This window comes from Mesocricetus auratus, unplaced genomic scaffold, assembly GCF_017639785.1.
Source record: "Mesocricetus auratus isolate SY011 unplaced genomic scaffold, BCM_Maur_2.0 Super-Scaffold_100691, whole genome shotgun sequence".
Lineage (NCBI taxonomy): Eukaryota > Metazoa > Chordata > Mammalia > Rodentia > Cricetidae > Mesocricetus > Mesocricetus auratus.
The window spans coordinates 22,157,351-22,181,385 of record NW_024429267.1 but is presented as its reverse complement, the minus strand read 5'-3'; the positions used below and the strand labels follow the sequence as shown (position 1 = coordinate 22,181,385).

General features: G+C 39.4%; 1 non-coding gene across 1 annotated transcript; it reads right to left on the bottom strand.

The window, feature by feature from the left end:
• Positions 1–18,504: 18,504 nt before the first annotated feature.
• LOC121137684 lies at positions 18,505–18,660 on the bottom strand. The gene has a single exon (XR_005874995.1). It is a non-coding gene; the product is annotated as a small nucleolar RNA SNORA62/SNORA6 family (small nucleolar RNA).
• Between the last annotated feature and the right edge of the window lie 5,375 nt (positions 18,661–24,035).

Here is a 24,035-nt window from a genome sequence, read left to right as displayed (position 1 = left end):
AAGTTAATGTAGTATTTGTTCGTATGCTGCTTAAGAAATTGAAATGGATTTAAGTGGCTCTCCAGATACGAATTTGTATAAGGTTAAAGTGCCTGGAGCCATCACATGTAGGTGAAGAAGAATAACTCTTCATAGTTTCTACCTCAAAAACCTTTCAGTGAATATTCAGCCTCATAGACACATGTACCCTCTAAATAATAGAGGGCTTAACACAAGTTTCACTTAACTGATGCCATTTGGGGATCCTGTTATATAAAAGTAAATATGTGTCCTAAATAATAAAATGGTAGCTTGGGATTACTAGTATATAAATGGTATAAATTTTAAATTTAAAATACATTAAACTACATAAATATTAACTAAATCAGTGAAAAATATGAAGAGTCACTGTTCCCTCTTCACGTCCTCTGTGAGTCTACACGGCCAGTGTGAGCAGACCCTGAAGTGGGTCCCTTTGTAGGCTGCAGCTACACGCCTCCTATTGCAGCTTCACAAAATAAAAAACAGAGACAGGTGCCAAGTTCCCTCATACCTCTGAGAAGGGCACTAATTCCACTTATGAGGGATCCACCTTCATGGACTCCGCCTCATAACACCATGGCATTTGTGGAGAAACAAACATTCCATTCATTGCGAAGCTCAGGTAATTGTCTGAAGCCTGTGTGGAATTGCTGACTTAAAGAAATAAGAGTTTCACACAGTTCAAACAGACATACAGTAGGAATATAAATACCGGGTAAATGGTTTAAATTCAGTCTTCAGAGATCCTTTTCACTTGGAAGGAAATCATCATAGGACTGAGTACAGATTTCAGGCAGATGGAGTGTGATCTTGGGGTGATGTGGACCTTTCCTAAGTGAAGCCAAGTAGAAGGTCCTGAGGTCATTGCAGTGTGCCTTCAGAAGGCATTGTTTGACCCCCACTCCTCTCTGACTTTCTGTCAGGCAAAGAAAGAAAGTCTTCCCACAGAGGCCCCTGCCGCTGTGATTTCATAAGTCATGAGGTACTCATCAGAGCTCACCTGAAGCTGGTGCCATGCTCTACAGCTTCCACAACTGTGGGCTAAGTAATCCATTCTTCTTGACAAAGTAAGGCTGCCATTGTGTCTTCACCATAGCAACAGAAACAGACTAGGGCCATGGGATAGAACTCCAAAGAAGTATTTAAGTAGATCACAGACAGCCAGGGGCTCATGACTTTTCAAAGCCTAGAAAATCTATAAGCAAGAGAAAATGAAAGGTCTTCCCAAGGCTATAACATTAGAGCCAAGTGGTGAGAGTGAGTTCACCAAGTAATACTAAAGTTACGTCTCACTCCTGTTACTCCTTTAAATCTCAAACTAAAAATAATGTCTATAGCGGGTTTTGTGGAAATTAAATAAATCATAGAAAGAACGAACCCTGGACCTAATAACTACTCACTTCACGTCTCACTCTTTGATGCCTTCCAGTGTTTGGCCAGTGAGCACTCATTTGAAGGGGAGAGTGTTTGCAGAGACAAGCGTGATGCCTGAGACCGCTGCGTGCAGGCCTTTGTCAAAGCAAAGCGGCTGCACCAATCGCTAGACTTTCCATCTTTTTTTTGTTGTTGTTGTTCATCTGTTTGCTGGTTTTTGTTTGTTTTACAGATTTGTTTTGGTTTTTCTGACACAGCCTCTCATATATCTCTCAGGAGCACCTCAAACCTTGGTCCATTTGTAGCTGAGGGTAAACTCTGGATTCTCCTGCTTCTGTCTCCTGAAAGGATCAGAGGCAAACACTGTCACAGCTTTTTCACTTGTTTTGGTTGAGACAAGATCTCCCCATGTAGCCCGATTGGTCCATTAACTCACTAAGCAGCCCAGACCACCCTTGAACTCTCATTCTCCTGCCTCAGCCTGAGTGTAAGGCTTACAGACATGAACTACTGTACCCAGTACATATTTCCTTCTTAGTTCCAGAACCTGTTTCTATTTTCTCTTCCAACTTCCTCAAGTTTCATTACTTCCTCCCAGCACTTCTCCTGAGATGATCTCAGGAGTATCAGCAATGAGTTGCCTCTTTTCACCTCCATACCTGGGAGTGCTGTGCAGCAGCACTGGGCACTTTGGGGTGCTTGCCTCTCCTCCACATGTCCTGCTTCTGTTTCCTGGCTCTCTTCTACCTGCATTCCCTTTTCTGGTTTCACGTAAATATGATTGCTCCCTTGAGTGCTGACCCACTGTATCCCCATGAGTGTCTTCAAACCCATGACTTTCACTGAGTATACATTTCTGTACTAGATTCTTTGCTTCATCAGCTAGCCTGTAACTTCAACTACCTAAGGTTAGCTTTGCTTGGATGCCTCAAAGACATCTCAAGTTCAATCCCCAATCCTCCCCCGCTCTTCTATGTTCCCACACCTTTGCCTCATGGCACTGGGCTGCTGGGGTTTTAAAGTATTTGCCATTGAAGACGATGACTCCTTTCTATTTAACTTGGAATTCCCAGCTCCCCCCGCCCCCCAAAACAATGACATATAGCGTCTACTGAATATGATTGAGCAGGTGTACAACTTTTGACCCCTGACCCCACTGGATTGGACTCAACTTGTCTATGTTACATGTCAGTTGCTGTGGTGTATTGTTTTGGCTCCTACTTGTTGCTAGGTGATTTCCTCAGGTCCTGGTTGCTGAGTTTCTTACGCTCTGTGATTTCCATTGATAGCCAAGTCAGCACTGTTTGTTTTTTTTAATCAGTCTGTGGAGCAGAACAGACCCCAGTCACAGCCACTCATGTCTGTGGACTGTAGAAGTCAGGTGAGAGCTGAAAGTTCTCTACCCTTTCTGTTCAAAGTCTTGTACCTTCTTGTTTAAATACTTATCACATTGCTAATAAGCCTGTAAGCCTTTAAGATGAAGAGGTTTATTCATCTCAAAATGAAAATAAGAAGGTTGAAGCTTTTCCCTAGCGACTGTAGGACACAGTGTTTTGTTGTTTTTCGTTTGTACTTGAAGCAGATATAATATAGCTGACCGTTCTTTTGATAAGAGATCTTCATTAAAATTAGGTTAGGGAGGGCATCTAGGCTATCTGCCTTGTACAAACATGTTCTAGTATACGTCCATTGTTTAAATGCATCCTGATAATTGAATTCTGATGATATTCTGATTAACTAAATGTCCTAATTAAGCAATCCAAACATATTGCTTGAAATTTTCCAACACTATCCTTGATACTAGGAGGAAATCAGAAAAGGAGTTTTACAGCACAGGTAGGATGTTATGGAGAGAGGAGGAAGACCCAAGGGACTGAAGTCCTGAGTGAATGGGTGCTGTTGACATGGTTACCCCCATGGAAGTGGGAAAGCTTCCTCCAGGTAGGACTGGGATATGGCAAAGCTTCCTTGGGTTCAAATGTTGACGATGTGTGTAGAAAATGCCCACCAGAGTTTCTTCCTTCTAAATAATTAAATGCAAGAGATAAAACGGGAGACATTTGTCACAAGTAATCCCCAACTCTAAAGACAAACTCCGTGCATTTGAGTCAGCCACAACTTTACGCTTCTATTCCACTGGGAACTCTATGAATTCTGTGCCCTGGTTTTCGTATACATAAAAAAGTGTAAAAATAAGTAATTAATCTCAAAGGACTATAGCTATCTGATGTGTTTATTTCCTTCATCCCTCTCTTATACACTCTCTCTCTCTCTCTCTCTCTCTCTCTCTCTCTCTCTCTCTCTCTCTCTCTCTCTCTGCTCTCACTCTCGCTCTCTCTCTCATTGGAATAAAGCCTAGAAATTTCTATTGTGTTTCTAGCCCATGCACTTTCTCTGAACTCCAAAGGCTTGGATAGACTTTGGAATGTCATTTCTATTTACATGTCTAACAGGTACTGTACTACTTTTAGTTTCCTCCTACTATGGCAAATTAAAACTTATAATTTAAAAGAACTTAAAATGGTTGTCTTGTAATTCTATATAAATTGGATAGCTAGAACAGACCTCAGAGGAATAAAATCAAAGTGATGATAGAATGGGTTCAGTTTCTTGGGGCTCAAGACAAAACTGTTTTCTTGCTTTCTCTAGCCTCTGGAAACCATTTCTTGGGTCACGAGCCCCTCTTCATCTCCACTGCATCTCTTTCTCTGACTCTCTTCTATTCCCCCACACACACTTTTAAAAATAATTTAAGCTCTAATTCACATGCCATAAAATTAGCCTATTTACAGTTGCCCAAGCATTATTGTAAACCAATTCTAGAATGATTTCACCATCTCAAAAGAACAGCCTATTACCCATATTGCCCACTCCCTTTGTTTCCATGCCCTAGTCCTTGGCAACAGTGAATCTACTTTTTGTCCCTACAGATATGGTCATTTGGGACAGTTCACACATGAGATAGCATAAATTGTGTTTACAACTTGTTTCTTTTAGTTAGCAAAATACTTTTAGAGTTTATCAACTTAGTATTAATCAACATCTCATTACTTTTATTACAGAATAGTATATAATTTTATGGATACACTACATTTTGCTCACTTGAGTTGATGGGCACATAGATTCTTTCCATGTATGGGCTGCTATGAACATTCATATTTAAGTTTTGTGAGAATATCTTTTCAATTACCTTGTGTATCCACTTAGTAGATCTATATGACAACACTATCTTTAACTATCTTTATGAATTGTCAAACTGTATAAAATTTACACTCCTACCAATAGTGTATGAGGACAGCAATTTCATTAGTTTTTGTTTTGTTTTGTTTGATGTCATTATGTCAGTTTTTGAGACAGAGGGTGACCATGTATCCCAGCCTGGCTGGTCCTTTTCCTTTCTCTCCCAAGTATTGAAGTTATACACTATTGTACTTGTGTACACGTTCATATACATATATACATATATGCACATAGGTATATGTGCACATGTGTACATGTGCAGACCAGAGATCATCATCAGGTGTCTTCCTTGTTCATTCTCTGTGTTATTTTTGGAGTCAGGATCTCTCACTGAGCCTGGGACTCATCCCTTCAGCTGGACTAGCTAGCCAGTGAGCCCCAGGAATCCTGCACTTCTCCAGAGCTGATTACCCTGTGCCCAGCTTTAAATGGGTCTGGGATTGAATTCAGGTCCTCATGCTTGTGCATTTCTCTGACAGAGCTGTCTTCCCAGCCCTTGAGAAAAATGTTATAGCCATCCTGGTAACTGTGAAGAGGCATTATGGTTTTGATAGGCATGTACCTAATACAACGTTGAGTGTCTTCTCACACACTATTGGCCATTTATATAACTTATTTTTTTATATAACTGTCCTAAACCTTTGCTCCCTTCAAATACTTTCTTGTCTTGAGTTTTATAATTCCTTTTATAACCTGAATTCTGGAACCTTCTCAGATAGATGAGGTGGAAATATTTTCTTTCAGACTGCAGGTTGTCTTTTCACTTGTTAAATAGTGTCTTTTGACTTGCAAATGCTTTATTTCAACAAAGTTCTATTTATCTACACATTATGCTTTTGGCTTCTAATCTAAGATGAGCCAAGGGGCATGAAGATCCCCACTGGTTTTCTGCTAAGAATTTTCTAATTTTGACTCCTGCATCTAAGTATCTGACCTGTGCTGAGTTAGGTTTCACATATGGTGTGAGAGAGGGCCCCAGCTTCTTTCACACACGGTTTTCGAGTTGCTGAAGCAGCGTTCATTGTTGTAACTGCTTCCTCCTCATTTGGATGGTGTCTCCAGAGTAACTGGCCACATATCATGATTTTCTTTGTTTAATGTTTAATGTTGTCTGGATCTCTGTTCTATTATTGTCACTTCTCAGACACCACGAGAGTTACTTTTCCTCTGAAGGAGAGCTTGAAATTAGGAAGTTTGATGCCTCCAACTTATTTCTGCCTGGGGACCAGCTTCCAACAGCACAGGGGGAACAGCCTCCAGCAGCACAGGACTGAAAGGGAATCCATTGAGTCAGTTTACTATGACTTTTTTATCTGGGGAAGGAGGTGGGTAGGTTTCCTGCAGATCTTTATTCTCCTTTTGTATTGTGATTCTGTATTTCATATTCTCTTATGTCTATACAGAAACGTCCCTTCTGTCTCTCTTGATGCTTTCCTTCTACCTCTCTTGATGTTTTCCATCTAACTCATTTTTACTCTATTCTTTCTCTTTCAGCTTATATACCCTAGAAAAATCTTTCAGGCAATATAACAGTTACAATGTGGTTATATTCTGTTTTTCAAGTGAATGACTACAATGAACACAAGTAAAAAAAAAACCCAGCATGTTCCCCATATCCCTTAACATGATTAAACATTTTACATATTACAGGTGAAAAAATTATCCCAAGAACCCACATACATTCACACCTAAGCAACTTGTTATACATTAACAGTGTAAGCAAGTAACTCTTTTACTGACAGGCTGCATTTTGCAGTTACAAAGAAGGTACCAGTCACTTTATTACATATCTTGAAAGATAATCTTATAAAGAATCTAAAGGAATCACAAACTTATACTTTTATACATGAAAAAGTTAACTCTACTTTAAATCTTTAGGATGCATACCTAGTCATTAATAGTTTTTTTTTTAATCAGGAGGTTGAGGGCACAAATGGGTATAAGGAATTAATCATCACCTTTGGTTATCAACCAACCCTAGCAAGAAAGGCACATCAGCTAGTAATATTTGGGCTGCTTTATTTTTGTTTCCTGACCTTAATGAGTTCCTCATTCAACTATGTGCCTTTCTAAAACTTGAGATTTTCTTCTTGGGTTTTTCACCTCAAAGCTATTTGACAAAAACATCTTAGTCAAACTTTAAACTTTTTTCAAAGCTTTGTTTCAGCTATGATGCACTTTGAAACCTGTGAACACAACCCCAACATTAAGATGAAAAGAACTTAAAGTAGCTAGACTACTGGGGACTCAACTGTTTTTCTTAATCATTGACCTGAGCCACCATCTTACATCTAGCTCTCAACCTGCAAATACCACCAGCCTTCGCAGCTACTGAGGTCTTTAATTTCTTTCAGCAATATCTTCTACTTTTCAGCATACAGGGCTTGCATATGTCTGGGTAATTTGTTCCTAACTATTTTATTCTTTTTATTCTATTGTGAGGTTGTTTTCTTAATATTGTGCCTGCATAGCTGAGATATGTCAGTATCTTGTTTTTTTTCCTTTTTTAATTTAAGTTAGAAACAAACTTGTTTTACATGTCAATCCCAGTTCCCTCTCCCTCCTCTTCTCCCCTGCCTCCCACCAATCCCCTATCCAATCCCCTTTCTGCTCCCCAGGGAGGGTGAGGCCTTCCATGGGGGATCTTCAAAGTCTGCCATATCATTTGGAGCAGGGGATAGACCCTCCCCCCATGTGTCTAGGCTGAGAGAGTATCCCTCTATGTGGAGTGGGCCCCCAAAGTCCACTTGTATACTAGAGATTTACTGATCCACTACTAGAGGCCCCATAGACTGTCCAGGCCTCCTAACTGACACTGGCATTCAGAGTGTCTGGGGCAGTCCTATGCTGCTTTCCCAGGTATCAGTATGGGTTCCACGAGCTCCCCCTTGTTCAGGCCAGCTGTTTTTGTGGGTTTCTCCAGCCTGGTATTGACCCCTTTGCTTATCACTCCCCCCTCTCTGCAACTGGATTACAGGAGTGTGACTCAGAGTTTAGCTGTGGGTGTCTTGTTTCTGCTTCCATCAGCTACTGTATGAAGGCTCTAGGATGGCATATAAGGTAGTCATCAATCTCATTATTGGAGAAGGGCATTTAAGGTAGCCTCTCCACTATTGCTTAGATTGTTAGTTGAGGTCATCCTTGTAGATCTCTGGACATTTCCCTAGTGCCAGATTTATCTTTAAATCTATAATGGCTCCCTCTATTATGGTGTCTCTTTTCTTGCTCTGCTCTATTCTTCCCTAAACTCAATCTTCCTGCTCCCTCATGTCCTCCTCTCACTTCTCCTTCTCCCTTTCTCCTTCTCCAAACTCCCTCTCCTTTCCTGCAATGCTCCCAATTAGCTCAGAAGATCTTGTCCCTTTCCCCTTATCCAAGGGATCATGTATGTCTGTCTCTCTTAGGGTCTTCCTTGTTTCCTAGATTCTCTGGCAGTGTGGATTGTAGGTTGGTAATCCTTTGCTCTATGTCTAAAATCCAAATATGAGTGAGAGCATACCATGTTTGTCTTTTTGTGACTGGGTTACCTCATTCAGGATGGTTTCTTCTAGTACCATCCATTTGCCTGCAAATTTCAAGATTCCATTGTTGCTTTTTTTCCCCGCTGAGTAGAACTCCATTGTATAAATGTACCACATTCTTTATCCATTCTTCAGTTGAGGGGCATCTAGGTTGCTTCCAGGTTCTGGTTATTACAAATAATGCTGCTATGAACATTGTTGAACAGATGTCCTTGGTGTATGAATGTGCATCTTTTGGGTATATGCCTGAGAGTAGAATTGCTGGATCTTGTGGTAGGCTGATTCCCATGCTGATTTCCAAAGTGGCAGTTTGAGTTTGCACTCCCACCAGCAGTGGAGGAATGTTCCCCTTTCTCCCCATACTCTCCAGCATAAACTATCATTGTTGTTTTTGATTTTAGCCATTCTGACAGGAGCAAGATGGTATCTCAGAGTTGTTTTGATTTGCATTTCTCTGAAGGCTAAGGATGTTGAGCACTTTCTTAAGTGTCTATCAGCGATTTTAGATTCCTCCATTGATAATTCTCTATTTAATCCTGTACAACACTTTTTAATTGGATTATTTAGTATATCTTAGTGTTCATACTGACCTTGCAAATGTATTACATTTATTAGTTTGAATAGTTCTTGTGGGTCCTTTAGGGTCTTCTGTATATAAGGCAATGACATTTCCAGTTGGAGATTGTTCACTTCTTCATTTCTTGTTGATCAGAAATGGTGATGGCTAACACACTTGGCTTTATTAGCTTTCAGGTGGTCATCATACACATAATGTTAGCTGTGAGTTTTCCATATATCCCTTTCCTCAGTTTGAGGAGACTTTCATCTCTCTCTACTTTCTTGAGTATTTTGTCAAAAAACTTTGCTGTGTGTGGTTAAATGATGCTTACACATCTGTTGAGAGCACACATTTTGTCCTCTAAAATGCTCTATAAAGACTCATTTTCATCTGTTGAACCAACCTTGGATTCCTGGAATAAATCTCTCTTGTTATTGCATATAATCAATGACATATGCAGATGGGTTCTGGTGAACAGATTTCATTGTAAATTCATAAAGGTATTGGTAACCACTTTTCTTGTGATGTTCCATCTGGAATTTGTCAGAATGATAGAGACTTTACAGAATACGTTAAGAAATGCTTGATTCTGATTTCTGGAAGAGTTTTTGAAGCTTGGCACAAATTGTTCATTGGTTGTTTGATGAAATTCACTAGGAAAACCATCTGATCCTGATCTTTTCTTTGTTAGGAAAATTTTAGTTACTAAGTAAACTTTCTTATTTGTTACAGTCAAGTCAGATATTCTATTCCTTTTTGAAATAGAAGGCTCTTTGTATCTTTCTAAGAACCTGTGAATACTATTTAAATAAATCTAACTTACTGACAAACCATCATTTGTTATTTAATTTGAATCCTTTTGATCTTTGTAACATTGATAATAACACATACGTATGTACATCACACACATAGTTCTTTCCCAAATTTACTAATTTAAGTCTTCTCTCTGTTATAGCTCATCTGACATTTTGTAAATTTTCTTTCTATCTTCAGAAAACCAACTTTTTGTTTTCTTGATTTTCTGAATTATTCTTCTTTTCTGTATTTTATTATATATTCTATAACTGTATTCCAGTTATAGCATTATTTATTTCTGTTTGGTTTGGATTAAGTTTGCTCTTAATTTGTCTTGTTTCTGAAGGTGGAACTGGGTTAATTATTGGAGCAATTTCTTCTTTAAAATGTAGCTACATAGTATAAGTTGCCCTCTGATTGTTCCTTTCACTGGCTACCAATATGTTTAGCATTTGTGTGTTCACCTTCATTCACCATAAAGCATTTTTAATTTCCTTTGTGGCTTTTCCTTGACTCATTGGTTCTTTAGATGTATGGTGCTTAATTTCTGCAATGTGTAAATTTTCTAAATTTCCTTCTGTTTCTGATTTTCAGTTTCATTTCATTGTGGTCAAAAGGACATACTTTGGTTGGTTTCAATCCTTTGAAAATTATACTTGCTTAATGGTCTAACATATGGTCTATCTTTGTGAACTTTCACCAAGTGCTTGAGAAGAATATTTACACTGGTATTGTTGGAAGGAGGGTTCTACAGATCTCTGTGACATCTGGGTTGTATGCAGTGTTTTTTCCAGTTCACTTTCCTGCTAACATTGGCCTGCTGACTATATGGACTTCAGTGTTCAAATCCTTACATATTGTTGAATTGTCTGGACTTCTTTTGCTGTTATTGTTGTTGAATTTTGTCAGCTTTTGCTTCAAATATACTGCATCTCTGTTTGTATATATGTGTATAGGCATCTATGCCTAAATTTGTCGTAGTTTCCTTGTGACTGACCTGTGAACATCATGAAAATCTTGTTTTTGTCTACACTAGCCGTTTTTGATTTAAAGACCATCTTGACCCTTCTTTGGATAATCACTACAGATAACTATTTCTCTCTCTCCATCTCTGTTTTAGCTTTTACAAACAAGGTAATAAATTTCACTATAGGATTTCCATACACATATGTCATTAAGCTTTGTTTTTATTAAAAATAATTTATTTAACTTTATTATATGTGCATTGGTATCAGATCCCCTGGAACTGGAGTTACAGACAGTTGTGGGCTGCCATGTGGGTGCTGGGAGTTAAGCCTGCATTCTCTGGAAGAGCAGCCAGTGCTCTTAACCTCTGAGCCATTTCTCCAGCCCTAAGGTTTGTGTTTATTCATCCCACTCTTCGTTGTCTTTCCTCAACTCCCTACACCACTCTGCCTTCCCCCTCCTTTCCAAATGGTTCTTCCTTCTGCTTTTACATTACTTTCATTTTTCTCTATTCCCTTTCTTAAGATCTTTTTCTCTCTATGGCGGTCTCCATTCTATTTTCTTTTTAGTTATTGCCATGCATGCATGCAAATACACACACACACATACACACACACTAAAATTGAGAGTGTAAATTAGAGAAGTTTGTTTTCCAGAGTCTAGTTTATTTTCCGTAACATAATAATTTCTAATTTCAAGACATTTTCCTACAAATGTCATGATTTTCTTTTTCTTTTTTTCCTTATGACTGAATGTACTACATGTTGACCCATTCATCTGTGGATGAACATCTAGGTCAATTCCATCTCTTATTTGTTGTGAATAGAGCATTCATCAACCTGGATGGTATTTGAGACACCTCTTTTTCATTCGTTTACTTTAGACTTGCTATTGGATCTAAAGAGACTAATGCAAGCAGTATGTAATCAAATAAAAATTGAAAACAAAAATAGACCTGTCAGTCTCTGTTTTTTAAATGGAAACCTTAAACCACTGGCACATTTAAGTATTGGTCATATAAGATTTACATTTGTTATTTTGTTTTTTATGTACCATGTCTTTGTTCACTCAATTTGTCCACAAAGGCCTTCATTTGGGTTGAGTAAATATTTGCAGTATACAATTTTGTTGTCTTTTAGCACTTATTATCAACTTTATATTTCTGAACCTTAGTCATTACCAATAATATGTTTTCTTCTTTTCTTTTTTGAGAAAGTGTCTTACTATGTAGCCATGTTGGCCTGGTACTAACTATCCTCCTGCCTCAGTCACCAGAATGATGGGATCACAGGTGTATTATACCACATCTAGCTACAATTGGTATCTTAAGATATCAATTTAAGCTGGGCGTTGGTGCCACACACCTTTAATCCCAGCACTCAGGAGGCAGAGGCAGGCGGATCTCTGTGAGTTTGAGGCCAGCCTGGTCTACAGAGTGAGTTCCATGACAACCTCCAAAACAATACAGAGAAACCCTGTCTCAAAAAACCAAAACAGAAAACAAAAAAGATATCAATTTAACAACCTTAATTCTATCCATAACCTTAATGCATCGTTGGAATTACTTATACAATATAAATTTTTCTATAGACTCTAAAGATTGGATATGGGCATTGAAAAAGGGTCAATAATAACTAAAAGTAATTATGTGTAAAGCCCTTTTATTAGGTATGTGCTGTTAAGCACAAGAATATATCCCCTCAAAATAAACAGATGAGTCATAAGGTTCTGGTGTTTTCCTGTGTTCCCCATCTGGCTGGATGAGTGGTCAATGTGTAGCAAGACCTAGGAGTCATGAACACCTTCTTCTCTCGCCTTCCAAACTTTATTACCAGATCCTAGTGATTTACTCTTCCAAATTATCCACAATCCACTCTCTGTTCTGCATGTCTGTTTCCAAAACCCTAGCCTGTCTCTTCATTATCACTTCATATGAAAGCCTAAGGAACACCTTTTCAATCCACAAAACATTAGTATTACAAACATACTATGTGGCTGTAATTCATGCATAAGGGAGTAATTATAAGACTTGCTCTTTTATTCAGTACAGGATTAAAAATGGCTAGGTACAGTCTTAATTAAAAGGCAAGTCAAGGGCCTGCAAGATGGTTGGCTCAGTGGATAAAGGTGTTTGCAAGGCAAGCCTGATGACTTAAGTTCAATACCCAGTGCTCACATGAAGGTGGAAAAAAAGAACTAATTTCACAAAGCTGTTCTCTGGCCTGAACATGCATATCATGGCACCTGTGAGCCCCAGCATCATGCACACATACAATAAGTAAACACAGACTTTTAATAATTTGTTTTTATTTTATGCACATTGGTGTTTTTACCTGCATTTATGTCTATATAAGGAACAGGCGGTACAGACAGCTGTGAGCTTCCATGTGGGTGCTAGAAGTTGAACCTGGGTCCTCTGGAAGAGCCGTCAGTGCTCTTAACCTCTAAGCCATCACTCCAGGTATATTTTTTATATAAACTAAAAACTGCTTTTGGAGAGGTAGCTCCAGCATGTGAAAGGCTCTAGTTTCAATCTTTGGTACCATACTACTAATAATATTAATAGTAATAATGATAATAACTACCATCATTTAACAACTTTAAAACTATTATATTTTGGTTGAGTATGGTGGCACACACCTACAATCCCAGCACTTGTGAAGCAGAGACAGGAGGGACAGAAAATTAAGGTCATCTTCAATTACATATAGAGTTCGAGACCAGCCTTAGCTACATACAACCCTATCTCAAGAAACCAAAACTAAATCAGAAACTTATTATGTACTAACTTTGAAAGCAATTTATATGCTTATAAAAAACTGTAAATGTATCAAATTAAATATGTGAGCAATTCATACTAACATATTATTTTTAAAGGTCATTCATGATAATTTGAGTCATTCAAATTGTATTCTCTAAAGAAATAGAAGTATTTGAATATTAACTTCTCAAAAATTATTATGATTACTTTTATTGAACTTAACATTAGATTTTTTCTTGATATGAGAAAATCTTCTAACATATTTAGCAGCTAGAAACCTATTGTTAACATTTTAAATATTTGTTAAAATAATGAGTCAGCTTTAATAAATTAAATATTATATATAAAACATATCATTTTAATTCTCAAAGCCCAGTGTAGAAGTATGGGGATTGTACCTTCTAGTGTCTAGTCAGCTTGACACACAATAGTCTTTTGGGAAGAGAGAACCTCAATTAAGAAAATGGTCCCAGACTGATGGCTGGGAACCCAGCATGGGACTGATCAAGATCCCCTGAATGTGGGTGTTAATAAGGAGGCCTAGTCAATCTATTGAGCCTTGGGTAGTAGATCAGTATTTATCCCTGGCATACAAATGGACTTTGGGTGCCCATCCAACAATGAGAGATACACTCTCACCTTGGACTCTTGGGGGGAGGGTTAGGCCCTGCCCTGGATAAAATGACAGACTATGGACACCCCCATGGAGGGCCTCACCCTCCCTGGGGAAATGAAGAGGTATTGGGGGGATTGGTGGGAGGACGTGGGAGGAGAGGAGGGAAAAGGAGAAGGACTTGGGATTGACATGTGAAGCAACCTTGTTTCTAATTTAAATTTAAATTTAAAAAGAAAAAGAATAAAGAAAATGGTCCCACCATACTAACCTCTGAGTTACCTTGTGGGGCATTTTCATAATTAATGATAAATATGGTAGGCTTAGATCACTGAAGGAAGCACCACCTCTGGGTTGTGGTCCTGGATGGTTTAAGAAGAAGTCTGAAATGAAAAAGATACCTTGATAGAAGAAGTCATTTTGAGGTTCAGGAGAAATCCGGTGCTAGAGAAATTCTTAGAAATCTACAAGGATGACCCTGGGTAGGACTCCTAGCAATAAAGGAGAGGGTGTCTGAATGGGTTGTCGCCTTTAATCAGATTAGTGACTACCCTAATTGTCATCATAGAACTTGCATCCAGTAATTGATGGAAGCAGATGCAGTGACCCACAGCCAAGCACTGGACTGAGCTCCTGAAGTTCAGCTGAAGACAAGGAGGAGGGAGCATATGAACAGAGTGGGTCAAGACCATCATGGGGAAAACCACAGAGACAGCTGTCCCAAGCTAGTAGGAGCTCATGGACTATGGACTGACAGCTGGGGAACCTGCATGGGACCAAACCAGACCCTCTGAATGTGGGTGACAGTTATGTGACTTGCTCTGTTGGAGGGCCCTGGCAGTGGGACCAAGATCTATCCTAATGTATGAACTGGTTTTTTGGAACCCATTCCCTATGGTGGGATACCTTGCTCAGCCTTTATACAACGGGAAGGGGCTTGGTCCTGCCTCAACTTGGTACTCCAGACTTTATGGACTCTCCAAGGAAGGTCTTGTCCACTGTGATGAGTGAATAGGGGGTGAGAAGGGGAGGGAGAGGAATATGTAAAATGAAAAACAAAATTTTTAAAGAAAGAAAGAAAGCAGGCTGAGAACGGCAGGAGGAGCAAGCCAGTAAGCAGCATCCCTCCATGGTCTCTACATCAGTTCTTGCCTGCAGGTTACAGCCTTGCTTCAACTCCTGCCCCAACTTCCCTCAGTGATGGAGTACAGCCTGAGAGTTGTGAGATGAAATAAACCCTTTCTTTCCCAAGTTGTTTTAGTCATGGAATTGTGCCACAGCAGTAGAAACCATAAAACAGGATCCATACAAAAGTATGAGGATCAAAACTAAACCCTCAGAGCCCCGTAGCAGGAGGATTTCATGCATGCATCTAGCATGTATGAGTCCCTGAATTTAGTGCCCAGGACTTGAGGAAAAAGAGTTAAATACTAAGGAGTAATATCTTATCAATTAACGACCAAGAGAGCATTGGATGTCAACAAAATACTCTACTAGCTAAGTTTGTTATTGTTTGGTTGATTAATTTTTTGCCTTGTTGGTGGCATCATTCCTACCAAGAATTATTGGCTAACAGTCATCTTAATAGTGTATTTTCCTAAAATGATCATCTCATACTCCTCCACACTTCCTTGTGCCTCTGATTGGCTCACAATGCTGTCCAGGATTTCCCAGAACAAACCCAGCCAATCACTCCCCTCCTTCAGTGCTTTGGCCCATTCTTCTTCTTCTTTTTCTCTTTCTTTCTTTCTTTCTTTCTTTCTTTTTTTTTTTTTTGCTGGCACTCCCCTGATTCATGTCTAAAATCCATAAATGAGTGAGACATACCATGTTTGTCTTTTTGTGACTGGGTTACCTCACTCAGGATGGTTTCTTCTAGTTCCATTCATTTGCCTGCAAATTTCAAGATTCCATTGTTTTTTTCTGCTGAATAGTATTCCATTGTGTAAGTGTACCACATTTTCTCTATCATATCTTCAGTTGAGGGGCATCTAGGTTGCTTCCAGGATCTGGCTATTACAAATAATGCTGCTATGAACATAGTGGAACAGACATCCTTGTTGTATGAATGTGCATCTTTTGGGTATATGCCTAAGAGTGGAATTGCTGGGTCTTGTGGTAGACTGATTTTCCTGAGGAATCTCCATACTGATTTCCAAAGTGGCTATACAAGTTGGCATTCCCACCAGCACTGGAGGAGGGTTCCCCTTTCTCTACATCCTCTCCAGCATAAACTGTCATTGGTGTTTTTTTTTTTTTTAGCCATTCTGACAGGAGTGAGATGGTATCTCAGAACTGTTTTGATTTGCATTTCCCTAATGACTAAGGATATTGAGCACTTTCTTAACTGTCTCTCAGCCATTTAGACTCCTCTATTGAGAATTCTCTATTTAGCTCTGTATCCCACTTTTTGATTGGCTCCTTTGATGTTTTGGAGACTTGCTTCTGAAGTTCTTCGTAAATTTTGGAGATGAGCCCTCTGTCAGATGTGGGTTTAGTGAATATCTTTTCCCAATCTTTGGATTGCCTTTTTGTCTTGATGACTGTGTCCTTTGCCTTACAGAAGCTTCTCAGTTTCAGGAGGTCCCATTTATTAATTGTCGATCTTAGTGTCTGTGCTTGGCCCATTCTTAAAATAAAATAAAAGTCACACTGTTGAACCATCCTCAACCTGGTCTTTATGTTGGTGTCATCACCTGGACCATTTCCAGCCCTCTTCTCAGCTCAGATGCACAGATATCCATTACACAGAACCACACTGAGCCACGGGGATGCTGTACCTGTTGTTCTGTGTGAATACTTCTCTGCTTTCCCTGCTTACTTTAAATCACTTTCTTTAGACTTTTGCTTAATTAAATTTGCCTTTAATAAGCTGATATGAACATATCCTCCCTTCAGCAATACTCATCACCACTGGAATTTAATATTTACTTGTGTCGTTTATTCCTTCATCCATTCATTCTCAGACAGGGTCTCATGATGAAGCCCTGGCTAGTCTTGAATCTGCAATGCTCCTGCCTTTTAAGTTCTAAGGAAATAACACCCAGTTGTACTACAGAAAGATAATAAACTCAATTCTTTTACTCACCAATATCTCTTCATTCTCTGTCAAAAACTGGCATGTAGGAGTTGTCTACTAAATTTTCTGAATAAAGGCAAAGTTGGCTCATTGTCTTACAAAGTGTTTGCTAATAAAAAGAAGTACAATGTCAATGGCAGTTATATCATAGCAACCGGAATAATAAACTCTAATAATCAGTAATACAACTAGACATTGTGTTTTCCTTAAACTGCGGTCCATTAATCTTAAAGGTCAATCTAACAAATTACATTTGACTGAAAGCAACCACACTGTCACCTCAAAATGCTATCATATGTAGGCGATGACAAAGCTGTTCTATATATAATTTCTCTTTGATATTTCATATCACATCCTGGGAACTTGCAATCCCTTAGGGACACCATTGTGAATCATACTTAATCATGGTACAATTCAGCGGTCTCAGACAACACAGGATTACTTGGTGGGTGAGGGGGGTCTGTAAAAACTGCTGTACCAGCAATTCACTTCCAAGCCTTCTGCTGTGCTATAGGCTGTAGATAATACCCCAGCACACAAGCATGCATGCGGGAGCAGATCCCACAAGCACAAGTGTGAAAGCAGCCACTAACCTCTATCCATAGCAAGTGCCAATTGTACCCTTACAGTTCAACTGTTTCATGTTGCCCACGCTGAGGGCTGCAAAAAATGCTGAAGACTATTATAGGTTTCAGCCAAAAAATTTGGGGCTTAACCCTGTTCCCATCATGAAACAATTGCATGACTTCAGAAAATGCATTTGCCATCATTTTTTAGGCTAGAATGGATAAATGGGATTTGACGAGTTTCACCCTTGGTTAGGATATTAGTATGTAACATAAGAATACAAGAACATGCAAATATATATATATATATATATATATATAATGGCACATTGGCTGAGATGGCTAGCTTATTAACTTTCTATTATTTTTATAACAAATTCCCTTGGGATGGGGGCTTACAGCCACAAAAGAGAATTGTCTTTCAATTCTACTGGTCAGAAGTTCAGTATGGTTCCACTAAGGCTAAAATTAAGCTACTGATGCACTTTCTGGTGATTCCAGAGAAATTTGTTTCCTTGCCTCTTTTGGTTTCTAAAGGTTACCCTGTTCCTAGGCTTATGGTCTCCTTTCTGCACCAGTGGGTTTCATTCTCACATGAGATCTTTCAGGGCCTCCCCTGGATGTCATTATGTCATTATCTTCTCTCTCTCTCTCTCTCTCTCTCTCTCTCTCTCTCTCTCTCTCTCTCTCTCTCTCTCTCTCTCTCTCTCTCTCTCTCTCTCTCTCCATGATAAAATCTAGAATTTATGCAGTTCTCAACCCATGTGTCATGAGCCCTTTGGGTGTTGGCATATCAGATATTCACATATCAAATAATAACAGTAGCAAAATTACAGTTGTGAAGTAGTAAATGAAATAATTTTATAGTCAGGCACCATCACAATATGAGCAGTTGTATTAAATGGTCTCAGTATTAGGAAGGCTGAGAACCACTGAACAGCCCTGGCCTTGCTAGATAAATACACTGTTATTGGCCTACATCCCCAGTCTCTAAGATTTGTTTTTCAATGGATGTAGCAGTGACCACTATCAAACTCCAGTCACAGAGGCAAGTTCTAGGCATGTTAGCAAAAATTCTGCCGTATATTCAAGGTAGCACACTTTCGACACTCAGAAATTCACTGGCCAAGGGTGGCCTCCACTCTGAGCTTTAATAGCGTACAGCAGCCTCTCAGAATTTATTCTGTTAGTTGGACTCACTTGTGTAATCCAGGATAATCCCCCATCTCAGATCCTTACTTTAACCACACCGCATAGCCCTTGCTTTCCTCATGAATGTCCTGGAACTTAGGATGCCTACCATTGGAGATAATTGTTCTGTCAACCATAGCTACTTGCATTGCAGCATCAGTTTCCTCTTCTTCAAAAGTAGGAACTCCATGTTATTAGGTTTCCTTTGAAGAATTTGATGGAATGGAAATAGAAGTGGTAGGTGAAGCTTCTGGGAGTTTCCATAAAGGGCATTTCTTTCTCTTTTGCACTTTATGTTGCCCCAAATACACATACGTAAGATGATGGGTCTAGCATTCAGCCTATGATACAAAAGGCAATGTTGATGAGCATGGCAGGGCGATGGGAAAGTAGACCCCAACTATGGGTGGTCAAACCAATGTGTCAACACTGTTTCAAAGCTAGGAAGAAATGCAGCTCTCTCCTTTTCTTTGTCTCAGTTATCTATGGCTTTCATGCTTTCAGCCAAATGCAATCCTCTCAGATACACAGGCTGCAATGAAACCAACACACTAAAATACAGAGAGAAAGACGAATGGAATGGGAGCGAGGAGAGACTTGGGATCTTCCCAGGCTTATACCAGTTAATAAAGGAGAAGCCATGGGAATGGACATGGCCACATACATGGCCTCAAGAAAGGTGTGGTTGGGCAGGATGGATACACAAGGAATACGTAACAGGGCTCACATTTATCAGCCTTTCCCACAAGGGAGGCTCTAGCATGCTAAAGTTCTTTTCTACCAACATTAGAAGAACCAAGCTTTAAAAAATGAAAACATTATTAATTTTCAGTGAAGATAAAACAGGCTCTCCCCAAATCTCAATGACTTAAAATAACAAAGCTTTATTTTTCTCTCAGCCCATCCATACGTCTTGGGTAAGAAGGGATCTGTGCCATTTCAATCATGCAGGAACTTAGACTGGAAAATGCTCATCTTAGTATGTGCTTCCTAGATCATGGCAGCAGGCAACAGGAAGTAGAGCATAGTAGTTTGAATGAGCAATGTCCCCCATAGGCTCAGGCACTTGGCTTCTTGGTGCCCAGTTGAAGAGGTTTTGGAAAAATAAAGCCTTGCTAAAGGAAATACGTCACCGGGGTGGCTTTAAGAGCTCCTAGCCTCTGCCCACTCCCAGTTTGTTCTCTCTGTTTTGTGCTTGTAGTTGAAGATATGAGCTCTCATCTGCCTGCTCCTGCCACTATTCCTGCCCCTTGCTGCCAGGCTTCTCACTCTGGAACCACAGGCAAAATAAAGTCTTCCTCGAATAAGTTGCTTTTGGTCATGGTATTTTGTCACAGCAACCGGGAAAGTAACGAAAATATACAGTAATTGTATGCTGGATCTCAGGGATCATGTCATTCAAGCAGTCTTGTTCATAATAGTGAAGAACTAGAAACACCCCTAAAGTCTATTGCTGGATGAGTGGGTAAATAATATGTGACATATTTATAGAACAGAATATTATCCAACATCAAATAAGAAGTAAACCCCATGATGGCAGGAAAACGAATGGAGATGTTGTGCTCAGTAAAATAAGACAGGGGAAAAGAGAAAAATACTATAAGGCTCCATTTACATGGTGACCTAGAGTAATATAACTTGTAGAGAAAACTGGTGGTTACCAAGTGGACAGAATGGCGATTACAAGGGACTGGGAAGTGGGGGGGGATGTCAGGAGCTGTTTGGCACCTCAGGTTTCCATTTTGCAAGATGAAAATACTCTGGAGATTTCTTTCATGAAAGCATAAAGCAGGGATATTTGGTGAATGCTAACCACGATTACCAGCCTTCTCCTTTGGGTGCAAATACGTCCTTCTCTTTTCTTCTAGTACATAAAGTATTTCCACAGACTTACTGGCAAAGAGAACTCACAAGTCTCACATATAGGAGAGCTTCTACAACAGGCCTATGCATACCTTCTCATGTTGACCCACAGTCCAATATCTGACTGGTTAGGAGTTATAGAATGCCTGCTTTGGAGTTGAGGAATGATTCTTAAATATTCCACATGAGCTCCTAGGAAGGGCTCGTTGTCCACTGACTTCCAGGATTCTAGGATTCTCCCTTCAGCAAGTTTTACTCTGCCCTTGCTAAGATGGTCATTGAGACTTGAGAATATGCCTACTTTAAATGTTGGACAGCTTTCCCAATCTACTTCCTGCCTATATTTATTGAGACGCTGAGTGTTACTTCAAGTCTCAGAGAACCATGGTCACATGTAGTCCAAATTGGAACCTTCTAATGATGAAACTGTCCTACAAACCTATGCTTCCTTGACTTCCTACCTACTTTCTAGATATATTTTTGTATTTTCCTGCCCCAGTGTCTGCCTTTAGTCTGTTATGTTTCACCCACCTAAACTCTCTTTCCTTTTATTAGCAATGGAACTTTCCTGAACCATTTTAAGTCATTTTGAGTCATCTGGTCCAACTGTACGACATCAAAGGACACCACAGCCCATGTGATCACTGATCTGACTTTTGATGAGTTTTATCAGCTTTTGTTGCTCAAGCAGTAATTTTATCTTTCATCACTTGGGGTGAGAGGCAGTTGCGTTTTCCAGTGTTATGAAGTCCTTGAATTTGCAGACTCTTTCACTTATCCTTACAAACTAATTCCTCTCTGAATAGATACATTTTTTTCTTACAGTAGATTAGCAAGTGCAACTTGTAGAAACCGATAAACAATTAATATCTTATTTCGACCTTTACCCTAAAGTCAGTTGTGCCATTTTTATTTTCCAATTTGTTGCAGACAAAAAGTTTTACCAAATGTGTCAATACTAGGATATGTGGATCTCTATGCCTCTAGTCCTCAGTAATAGTTTTCTGACTCCCTCTGAAGATCCATTAAATCAAAACAACATACTTCAAAGTTTACCATTAAAGATATACCCCACTCTTAGATTATAAGTTCTATGTCATTTCAGAATAAGGTATAATTCATAAGCAACAAATTTTCTAAAGTTCCAGAAGCTTAAATAAGATATTTATTTTCTTAGTTGTGCCCATTGGAGTATGATACTATCTAATATTATGTCAACTTGACACAAGCTAGAGTCATTTGGGAAGAGGGAAACTCAACTGAGAAAATGTCCAAATCAGATTGGCCTGTGGACAAGTCTATGGTGCATTTTCTTAATTTGTGATGTATGTATGAGGGTATGGTGGGTAGTGCCACCCCTTAGCAGTAGTCCTGGGGTACATAAGAAAGATGGTTGAGCAAGTCTTGGGAAGCAAGCCAGTAAGCAGAAATCCTCCATGGCCTCTGCATCATTTTCTCCCTGGAGTTCCTCTTGTCTTGACTTTCCTGGATAATGGATTGCAAGCTGTAAAATGAAATAAACCCCTTCCTCCCCAAAGGTTTATTTCCTCCCTGTTGCTTTTGGTAACCGTGTTTTGTAAAAGCAACAGAAACCCTAACTCAAACAAGTGCTTCTAAAGGTTCTGTTTACCACATACACTCAAAGGCACACAAACATAGTGGATCTCTCTACATGCTCTCCCCCAGGCACAGCTTCAGTAGTAAGGAGTACAACTCATAAAGCTGTGAATAATCGATAAGTTCCATAAGCTGTGATTTTTCTGCAAAGACACGCCCTACCCAATGTAAGGGTAGAGAGACTCGATGTTTAGTGGTTTGTAAAATAGCTGGAAGAACTAAAGAAACAGATTCTAGGTTAGAAGGAAGGAAAACAAAAGAAACAGATTCTAAGTAGCTGGAAAGTCTCCCAAAGTCACTCCTTAGATCTGGTCATCAAAGGAAGTCACACCTCTTTTGCCATCAAAACACTCTACAAATCAAAACACTGTCTCAATCAAGAAGACACTGTCCCTGGTGTATAATAGGCCTGCTATGCCTGTAGAGTGGATGCTGGGAGAACCAGAAGGCTAGTGCCTAGGATCTTTACTGACACAGACATGATGGAGGATGTCCTTCAATATATATGTTTCTCTTATTGGTTGATGAACTAAACACTGTTTAGCCCATAAAGGCAGGAAGATAGGCGGGACTAGAAGACAAGGATGATTACGGGAAAGGTAGGCAGAGAGAGACCTCAAAGAGATGCCATGTAGAGATGAGGAGGATAGGACACGCCAGCGTTCTCTGGTAAGATATGGCTATGTAGAAATACATAAATTAGTAGTTATGGGTTAGTAATTAAGACAGAGCTAACCAATGAGAATCCCTATCCACCGGCCAACAGTTTAATAATTAATATAAGTCTTTGCTTATTTTGGGCTGAAAGGTGGCTATGGAACCTCACTGGAAGGAAACTCCAGCAACCCAGAAAAGCAGGAAACAATCGCCACATAGATAGAGCAAGTGCAGTTGCCTATAACCTCCATTTTCTATTTCTCATGTATGCCTGTCTGATTATCTATGCGCAAGTCACACGCAGAACCCGAGTTGCAACAGAGACTCCAGCATCTGAGGTAGGACAAAGACAACATCAAACAACTCTCCAACACTTCTGTCATTTAAAGCAGAGCAATGGGTCATGATGTGGGGCAGCTATAAAACACCTGCTTGTCATTTCACCCTCATCTACTCCAACTTTAAAAGAGTCCTATTCAATGTATAAAAAATAGGCTCTTGGAAATTCAGAAAAAATTAAGTTTCTGGTGTTTTTATAGTCTAAAAAGAAATAGACTTTTCTTCAAACAAAATATGTAAAGCACTATGTTTCAGCCAAATGGATATGACCATAATTCAACAATCACTTTGTTTTTCCTATGCGGTACAGTGTCATCTGGGGATTGTTTTCAGATACACTTCACAGGCATCATCTGCATGTGGCAACTTTGATCAAATAGGTGTTTAGTTTTCGCATACAGGAAGCAATATGCTGCTGGTGATTCAGAGCCAGGACAGAGACTCAGAAGCCCAGCTTCTAGAACTTGCACCCTTAATTTGAAGCCCTTGTATCTTTTGACAATACATGACTCTTGCTACTTTCAGACATTGTTAGCAACATCCAGGACACTGGAAGGTGCTGCAGAACTAAAGTTAAAGACTAGCTAATGGCAGGTGGTGTTTACACTAAGGCCCTGTGGCTTTTTGCATGCATTTCATTAACACAAGCCTGGTCACTTAGCAACCTGTGTTTGCAGTGGGGTTAGGGAACAAAAGTCTTTGTTTTGTTTTGGCTAAAACTATTGCCAAATCTAAATTCTGTTAGAAAAGAAGTTTATGGTGGTACTCCCTTGAGATAAACAATTTTCTTCATTTTGCAAAATAGATTTAAAAGCACCATGGAGAATGCCCAGCCCAACTCTTGCTCTGGTCTCTCCTGAATCTTCTCCAACT